The sequence below is a fragment of the Fundulus heteroclitus genome, chromosome 19 (genome assembly GCF_011125445.2).
Source record: "Fundulus heteroclitus isolate FHET01 chromosome 19, MU-UCD_Fhet_4.1, whole genome shotgun sequence".
NCBI lineage: Eukaryota > Metazoa > Chordata > Actinopteri > Cyprinodontiformes > Fundulidae > Fundulus > Fundulus heteroclitus.
Window position 1 is genome coordinate 10,985,595 of NC_046379.1, and position 9,772 is coordinate 10,995,366.

Consider the following 9,772-nt stretch of genomic DNA (forward strand, 5'->3'; position numbering starts at 1 on the left):
ATGAAGGCATTACAAGATTACCTTTAGTTTGTTGGGGTCAAACCAGAGCCATTAAAACACCAATTTGGTAATGAATTAAAAATGAATAGATGCTAATTATTCCTCCCTCCAGGCTAAGCATCACCAAAAATATGTAAAAGACTAGAAGATTAAACAGACAAAATATGTTTATGTTCTATTTTATATGAATCTATAAAGCATAACATTTCAATAACCATAAACCATTATCAATAAACATAATTGATCAGTACCTAAAATGACAAAGACATGTTTCTCTAATCGGTCACAAAACAAGACAGATTTCCAATCTTCAATAATCTCTCTGGAGGACAATGAACTATTGGTTTATGGATTATAAACAGAATAAATTCCCACCATCATCGCCAATAAATGATTTTTTTCCCCCCTGTCCACTGTCAGAAGCAAACTGAAAGTCAGAGACTGTTTTACATGTGTGCAACGCAAAGTTTACATGGCAGACAAAGAAGGTTACATTTCTGTTTTGCTTGCAGTTAAATTACTTTCATTACAATAACTTTTTTGTGTGTGTCTGAATGAACTGTAAAAGCTGGGAGTGTATGCTGCCCTCAGAAAACATCAGATTTCACACTCAACATTTGCTCTTTTTTTAATTTGTGAAACATAGAACAACTTAACTATTCATTTCTTCGTGGGAATGTAAAGCTTTCTGGACTCTAGGGCTCACTTTATTCTTCATGTACGTATATTAAAAAAAAGCTTTATATTGTGTAAATAAAGACAAGAGCCTCATGCCATTTTATGTTCTGAAATTTATGGCTGCAGAGAGTTGGTGCATCAGAGCCCTAAAAGGAGGCATTAATGCAGACATACAGTTTCCCATCAAGCTGGTGCCTTTGCTTTCTGAGGCAAAAGGGCCGGAGCACTTTCCTGTCATTATGAAGACTTCAGAGGAAACAAAGAGAAACAAAATGGTTTCCAGGTTTTACTTTAATCTGCAGGGGCAGGAGGGAGGGGGTTCGGTCACAGGTAGCTCTTTCAGATGAAAGAAACACTCAGCTGTGAGAAATTAGAATAAATGAAATCTGTGACACAGAAGAAGCTCTTTTTCGCGCTGGTCATCGTCACACATTCAGACAGCAACCATTGTTCACAACTGAGCATATTTGACTTCTGAGATTATCAGTCATGCATCAGTCTTGCATGCATTATTCCCCCGGGGGTGTCAGCCAGAGGCAACCATCGGAACAATGCACATTGTGATGTGTGACAGCAACAAACCTTTGCAATTCTGTGAATTATACCAGAGGATGATACCCACATTGGGTGGAGGGTGGGTGTAGATTAGGAAGGGAAATGACACAACATCCAAATTTCATTGTGTCGCAGACAAAACTAAATCCGTGTGGAAGAATTTTCAGATCATTTGCAGGCCTTTTGCTTTTTCAGTTTGCATGAGTGACAGTTACAAGAAGTACCTGTGGAAGACGTCTAAAGTTGAATAATTTCCATGGGTCATAATCAGCAGACCATGTCCACTCCACTCGTCCTCTTTCCAGGAGAAGCTTATTGTCTGAGAGGGTGCCACATTGTCTGTGGAGGGTCCCCTTCTTCCCTGTCCCATGATAGGTTTACCAGCAGCAGATACCTGCCAAGCTAATCTCCCTCAGAACAAACAGGAACAATTGTCATTGTGATCCAGATTCTTATCTGACTCTAATAAGACCGCGCGCGCTACGTTTTTTGGAACTAAATGCTGCAGATGTCACTTTGCCAGTCTTTAAAGAGAGGCTATAGCTTTGTGAAAATTAAGGTATAGCAGAATAAGAAACATAATATACCTGAATATATTTTACATTTTAGACAGAAGGACTGCTGTAGGCTGGTACACAGACTGAAGACCGGGGATTGTCTCAATCCTAAAATGTCTTCATAACAGCAAAGAAACTCCTAATCACCAACAAAAGCACAGAGAAACTAGTTTTCATTGAGTCTGCTATGCTCAGGATTGCATGATGTGATAAAGCCTGCACAACACTGCTGGTCAGAGGTTTACATACACCCATGGTGGACATGATGGTCATATCAGTAATTGATCCTTTATTTATACAGGTTAGTCCCTTGACACTTGAAATTACATCCTTTACTCATGGAAATAGGTTATTTTTGCTTCCAGTTTTTGGCAAAGGCCATAAATTATCAATAACACTGGGATAAGGTAATTCCAGAAGCTAATGATTAGCCAGCCTCATCCATTCAAAACCATGTTTTTGTGTGTGTTTAGGATCATTGGTCTGTTTGAATACCCAGGTGTGCTGAAGTTTCAACCGTCTGACCCAATCTGTCCCTCTCAGATGAAGGGAAACTGGTTACCGTGTTCAGCAGCAGTCCAGGACTCACCAAGAGCCAATCAGAAACTGGAAGCCTGGGGAAATCCAGTGTTGATGTCCATAGTGATGAGAGTCTAATGTTGATACCTAGAGGGTGCTGACTAATTAAAAATTTTCCACCCACAAGCATGACTGAAATTTGTAGCTGACCCAAATATGAGCCAAACTGAATAGAGTTTAACTTTACTGTCATTGCACAAGTACAGGCAAAGAAATGCAGCTTGCATCCATCTAGAAGTGCTTCAGTAGCGCACAATGACGCTGTTATGGTTGTGCTATTCCATCCATTCTGGGTGTAAGTTTTATGGAACAAAGTCTGAACTATTTGGTCACAAAGACGAAATGAATGTTTAGACGAGTCAGCATTTCAGACCTTAAAACTCTTTACCAACTGTTAAGCACGGCGGTGGCAGCAGCATGCTGAGGGCCTGCTTTGTTGTCGGTGGTAAAGTAGACTCCACAAAGTGAGTGGGGAGATAAACCTGTTGGATGGCTCGCATTGTATGTAACTTTACCTTAAATCAACAGTTAACCGGTAAAAACCTGGACACTGATAATTTATGAACTTTGCTAAAAAAAGCTGGTTGCAAGGCAGGAAACCGTACCAGGAAACGTTTTTTTATTTTTTTTCTCTACAAAGTGCCTTGTGACGACGTGTTGAGAATTACTGCTATAATAATCTTAACTGAACTGAAAAAGGCTTACCATTTCTGATTGTGGCAATCATTAAATATTGTATGCAAATTAAGCTTGTAGCTTTTGTTATGGCAACAGAAAGTGAATTTTATTTCTACATCTATTTTTAGGGGGAGTGGTGGCCTACTGGTTAGAGCGGTGCGCTTGCACTCAGAGAAGGATGCAAGTACCCGGTTCGATCCCCAGTGCCGGCACTCTGGGTCCCTGAGCAAGACCCTTAACCCCTGATTGCTCCCAGGGCGCTGCACATATGGCAGCCCACTGCTCTCCTAAGGGGAATGGGTTAAGATACAGAGAGCAAATTTCATTGTAATGTATGTTTCAATAAAGATGATATTACTATTACTTACTATTACTATCTGAAGAACATTTAGAAAATACTAGTGGGGTTGTACTTATATATTATATGAGGCTTTATGTATAATCTCAACTGTGTGGATTAGAGAAAATCCACAAATTGTGCATCACATCCTTGTTTTTGGGTTTGTTAAATTTGTTTAACCAATATGAAATTCATACCTGTGATCTGTAAAAGTTTCACCAGCAGTGTATTCCAGGAAATTGGTTATGGGGAAGTGGGGTAGTTGTCGGAAAAAAAGCACCTATACCAACACAAAACAAGCTTAAGATATGACTAATGTGACGTCAAATTCCAGACAAGAATGCCAATATTTTCCCTGCATTTTCTCTCTTTATGGGATCCTGTTAGTAAATGGCAGTAATAGGAGTAAGACTGATGGCACATGGATTAAACTTTGTTGACAGAAAGCTTTATTTTCATCGTGATGGAGAGATTTTACAGATTAAACAAAGCCAAAATAAACAATATATAAAGGCTTGAGTAAATTAGATGAGATGCAAAATCTGATGGAATCTTGTTACAGTACATAAACTGCTCTGGTGATGAGCTTTAAATTTGGAATATTTTTTTATTTCCCAAGGGCTTAATGTTTCCTGATAAGAAACTAAATGCACTCTTATGCCAAACAAGGCATGCAGTGCTTTTTGTTTCTCCCTGTACAGTATAAGAAGCATTCTGCGGTACATATTTTAAACGCATTTAATTTGTCATAAACAGTTACAGTCAGTGAAAACTTCTCTCTCATATTTCTTCCCAACATCTTGCGTTCCGCTTGTCTCCCTTGACGCACAAAAAATGTCTTTTAGACATTGGCAATGAAATATACATTAATATAATTGTCATTCCTTATTTTTTCCATTTCTTTTAATGAATGCCATTACTAACTCCTGTCACTATAGTAACAGTCATAGTATTTGAAAGTTTTAGACTTTAATTAAAGTGTCCTTGTTCTTAAAAAAAAAAAAAAAAATATCCCACATCTCAAATATGGAATTTGGAAATTTCACAGTTCATTAAAAAAACATGGAATTTTGAAGGTTTTTTTTTTTTTTTTTAACACAGTGGACAATATTAATGGAATCAAATTTCAATGGTGTAGTAAGTGTATTCAAAACGTGCAGCTTGAATGAGAGAAAATGGCACAAAAAATGCCTGAGAGAAAAAGATTACTTGATTTAGTTGGAAAAGCATACTGGGAAGAAAAAATCCCATACGGTTCAAATTGACCCCAAGAGAAGGCTTCATCAAATGATATGACATTTGCATCAATATCTACATTAATTTACTGCAAAACTACAAAAAAATAAAATAAAACTTGATCTGGATCGGTGTTACCAGTGGAACTCTACACACCTGATAATGTGACAGGTTTTTGTATTGTAAAGAAATTACACCATTATCAATATTTAAATTTTTTTTCCTCGTATAAAGTTACATGTATCGTAAACAATTCAACTGAAAAACAAGCATTTGCCTGCAAACCCTTAAATTAAAACTTTGTTGAACCACGTTTTGATCAAATTTCTGCATTCAGTCGTTGATAGAGGTCCTTTCGCTGGCACAGACCCACCCATTGGTACCGGTTACCATCCAGGGAACTGATGTTGAGTTAGTGGACTCCCTTAACTACCTGGGTGTTCACCTGAACAATAAACTGGACTGAAGTCACAACACGGATGCTCTTTACAGAAAGGCTCAGAGCAGACGCTACCTGCTGAGGAGGCCGTGGTCGTTTGGAGGGCAGGCGACACTCCTGGAGACCTCCGTGGACTCTGTGGTGGCATCAGCCATCTTCTATGATGTGGTCTGTTGGAGCAGCAGCTTATCTGTAGCTGAGAGGAAGCAGCTGGATAAGCTCATTGGAAGGGCCAGCTATGTTCTGGGATGCCCCCCTGGACCCAATGCAGGCGGTGGGAGACAGAAGGACCGTAAGAAAAATAACATAATTGATGGACAATGTCTCCCACGGAACCATTGCAGAGCAGGAGAACTCCTTCACTGACAGACTGCTGCATCCCAGATGCTCTAAGGAGCGTTTCCACAGGTCCTCCAACTCTGCTGCTACTACACGTTATCATCTCTGCTGCTTACGACAGACTCAGTAAGTTTACTAAACGCTAATAATTGCACCGGTTCTGATCTGTTCATGAATCATTTACACTATATCTCAGACCCTAATGTCTTATTTGCACACGTTTATATGACGTAGCAATAATTGTGCAATACTCACTCTGGTGTTACTTTGAATTTTGCCTTTCACATAAATTCATTCTTTGTTGGGTTTGAACTAACTTTAGATTGGATTAACTTGATTTTTAATTGTTGATTTAGTGTGAAATCCTGTCTGTGTTTTTTGACTGTCATGCTCAAATTTCCCCCATTGTCGAACACTAAAGGCATTTCTTGTGTTCTTATTAAGTTCATCAGATTGTCTTCTTGAGGTGAGATCGGTTGTGCTAATACGGAGCTTAAAGTCCATCTGAAGAAAAGTAAGTCTAGCTCATGATGCTGCCACCCCCCATGTTTCGCTGCTGTGTTCTTTTAGTGCAGTTCAGTGTTATTCTTGTGTTTAAACGTGTCAATTTGAATTGTGACCCAAAGTTCTGGCTTGGTTCCTTCAGACCAAAACACTTTTTGCCACAAGTCTTTAGAAGATTTTAAGCATGGGTGTTTGTTTTTTTTCCCTTTAGAATAAATGCTTCTGTCTCACAACATTACTCCTTAGTCCAGACATTTTTTTTTAGATCACAAAATACAGGCTTGAGTGTGTAAACTTTTATGATCCAGTTTCGATGCGATGAAATTAGAGCGAGGGGAACTACTTCAGTGCTAAATTGGACTAATTCTTCATGCTTGTAGTGATCGCAAGGATCTTAATCATACTGCTTTGCAACATTTCCTTATCAAACCGACTTTGCAAAGCGGTTACTTCTTTGGCTTCCTATCAAAAGCCATGCAAGGCTTCCCTCATATCAAGGGCTAATCTGAAGGCCGTGTGCTGAGCTGAGCTGGTTCCCAGCACAGTCCAGCCTGCCTCGAGGTAGCGGAGTCATTCGTTTTGTGAACTGGGCCTCACGTATGGCCTGCCCCCGATGTCCAGCGGGGGATGGCTGCTGGCATAGTTTGAGGGCGAAGGGGTTCCCATGTCACAGCTAAGGGCAGACTGGTGCTTTGAGCATGCTTTACAACATGTTTTTATTTTTACTTCTCCGACTAGCCTCTTGACTCTTAAGAGACCTTTAATTTCTGGTCCCACTCCGCTCGCTGTCAATCTCGGCCTCCCCGGGGGTCATTTCCATCCATGGGAACGATGGCCGTGACAGTGGATCCCCCCGGGAGGCGGTACAGGGTAGGCCTTGACAGACGGGCATAGTTTTGTCAGTCAAGAATCTTCTACTGCTACCGAACCAAGGCGGTTTGGGGTTACGGGGATGTACAGGGCCTTGAAAAAGTATTCACTCCCCTTGGCATTTTTCACGTTTATTGCCTCATATCCTGGAATTAAAAGGGATTTTTTTTAAAGAGTTTGCACCATCTCATTTACAGAACGTCCCCACAACTTTGATGATATATTACTTTTATGAAGTAATCAACAAGTAGGATAAAATAGCAGAAAACGTCAGGGTGCATAACTAGGCCATTCTCTTCCTTTGGAATGTTTCCCCTTAAACCACTCAAGTGTTGTTATAGCAGTCTACTTTGGGTCATTGTTCTCCTGAAAGGTGTAACTCCTTCTCAGTCTCAATTCACAGGTGGAGTAAATAGAGTAGGTTCTGCTCAAGAATGTCCCTGTATTTACCACCGTCCGTGTTTCCCTCAACTGGGACCATCTTCCCGGTCCCAGCTGCGGACAGACATCCCTGCAGCATGATGCTACCACCACGATGTTTCCCTGTGGGGATGGTCTTATTGGGGAGATGGGATGTGTTGGGTTTGGGCGAGACAATAGCGTTTTCCTGGGTAGACAAAACGTTCATTATTAGTTCCATCTGACCAGTCCCGTACGCTTTCCTCCATACAGTTGGGGAGTCGCCCACATGCCTTTTTGGCAAATTTAAGACATGCCTTCTTATCTTTAACACTAAGCAATAGCTTTTTTTCTGGCCACTTTACAGGGAATTGTGGTCCTGTGGACAGATCCTCAGTCTCTGCTGTGGAGCTCTGCTGCTCCATCAGGGTTACCTTTGGTCTCTGTGCTGCCTCTCTGATTAACGCCCTCCTTGCCCGGTCTGTGTGTAGTGGGGATCAGAGCTCTCTTTCCAGGTTTGTTGTGGTACTACGTGCTTTTTTTTTTTTTGATGACGATAGATTTGATGATGCTTTGGCAGACCAACAGGTATTGGGATATTTTTTAACAACCCCACCCTGACTTGTACTTATCAACAACATCCCTGACTTGTTTGGAGAGAGCTCCTTGGTCTTCATTGTGTATCTCTTGCTTAGTGGTGCTGAAGCCCCTTGGGCCTTTCAGAAAAGGTGTGTTTATACTGAAAGATCACTTAGATTGCACAGAAGTGTACTTTAGTTCACTAATTATGTGACTTTTGAAGATAGCCAATTGCACCAGAACATTTTAGGGGTTTCATCCTTAGTGGCTGGACAAATACATGAATACTAATTGTCAACTTTAGAATTTTTTTTGTTTTAACATAAACATTTCACGTCAACAACTAAGACTATTCTGTACAGATCTATCACATATATTATGATTGAAGAACATTTAAGTTACAAGTTGGAATGTAGCAAAATAAGTAAAAAGCCAAAGGGAGAGAATACTTTAGCAAGGCACTTGCACTTCATTTGGACCCGACTCCTTGACGGCGTACGGCTCGCTTGCATTGCCCAACCGCTCGCTCGTTATCTGAGACGTCAGGATTAGAAGGCTGCTTTGCGACCTTGAGGGTTGAGTCTTTGCTGCGGGACCTTGATGATCTAGGTGAGCGCACGAGGGCTGATTAAGACTCAGGATGTGCGTTAGACATCCTCTGATGTTCAGGAATTCTCTCATTAAAGAAGGTCATGTTGACGGCGAGGAAGAATCAGCCTGCGGAATAAACAGGGGTGGCTCCTCCGGCGAATTCAAATAAACACACTTCATTTACTCAACATGGAAATGCAGCTCACAAATATGTACATGTTTTAATTGCGCAACATCCTGCAGACCTGGGCCCCCCCCCAAAAAAATCCACAGTTCCTTCTGATTTGAAGATAAGATAAGATAGTCTTTATTGATCTCACAATGGAGAACTAAAATAACAAACGTTATTTTAGTTCCATTCTACGTATAAGGTACTGATCTTTGCGCTTTAGCTCTTCAGGAAAAAATATATAAATAGAATGCCTCCTGGAAGCTTAAAACATAATTAAGTATGGTAAAAAAAAAAAACTGAGGAAAATGCCTTCCAGCTAGCCCACTGCAGAGCGCTCTGGATAATATTTTTCTCAATAGCCTGAATTGCTGCACTTAGGCAGACCATTAACATATTTGTTCGATGTACGGTTCAGTGCTGGGGCCACATCAAGGTCCTGATGTTGTTGATTTTTGCTGTTTTTTCCCCCCTTTTTCTCTTCTTCTTCTTCTTCTTCCCTTTCCCCGCTCCTTTCTTCTTTCTCATGTCTGACAAATTGTTTCCAGCTAATTTACGATGTTTAAACTGTGGGAGAACAATACCTCACGGACAAAACACGGCACAAGTTCCATCGCATGTCCCCGAGAGGAGCGAGGCGCTCGCAGGAAACACTTGCTGTGATAACAAGATAGTAAGGAAAGCAAGGCTGCCGAAGGACCATTCAGACGCTTGCAGAGCGGAAGAGAGGGCACTGACCACGTATATAAATGTCAGCGATAAACGTAAGCGTAAACATGGCCCTCACACATACAGCGGCCCGCTGAGGTGTTCGTCGCTCATAAACGTTTTCTCATTTTGTGAGGCTACCGCGAACCGCTGTGTATTATTTTGACGTTTTCTGTGATATACCAACGCAAAGGGGCCTGTAAGTATGGAGTGGAATGACGGACGGTTTTCACAATGTTTTTACAGATAAAAGTCTGAAAATACTTTGAGGATTCACTTTAGTCTTCAGCATGTACAGGACTGTACAAGATTCTCACAGTAACTGGTGTACTGACCATGGCATTACTGTCCTTGATTGGCCTGCCAATTCCCCTGACCTGAACCCCATAGAGAATTTGTGGGGTATTGTGAAGAAGAAGCTGAAAGACACCAGACCCAACAATGCAAATGAGCTAAAGGCCGCTATTGAAGCATCCTGGGCATCCATAACACCTCAGCAATGCCACAGGCTGATTGCCTCCATGCCACGCCGCATTGATGCAGTAATCTGT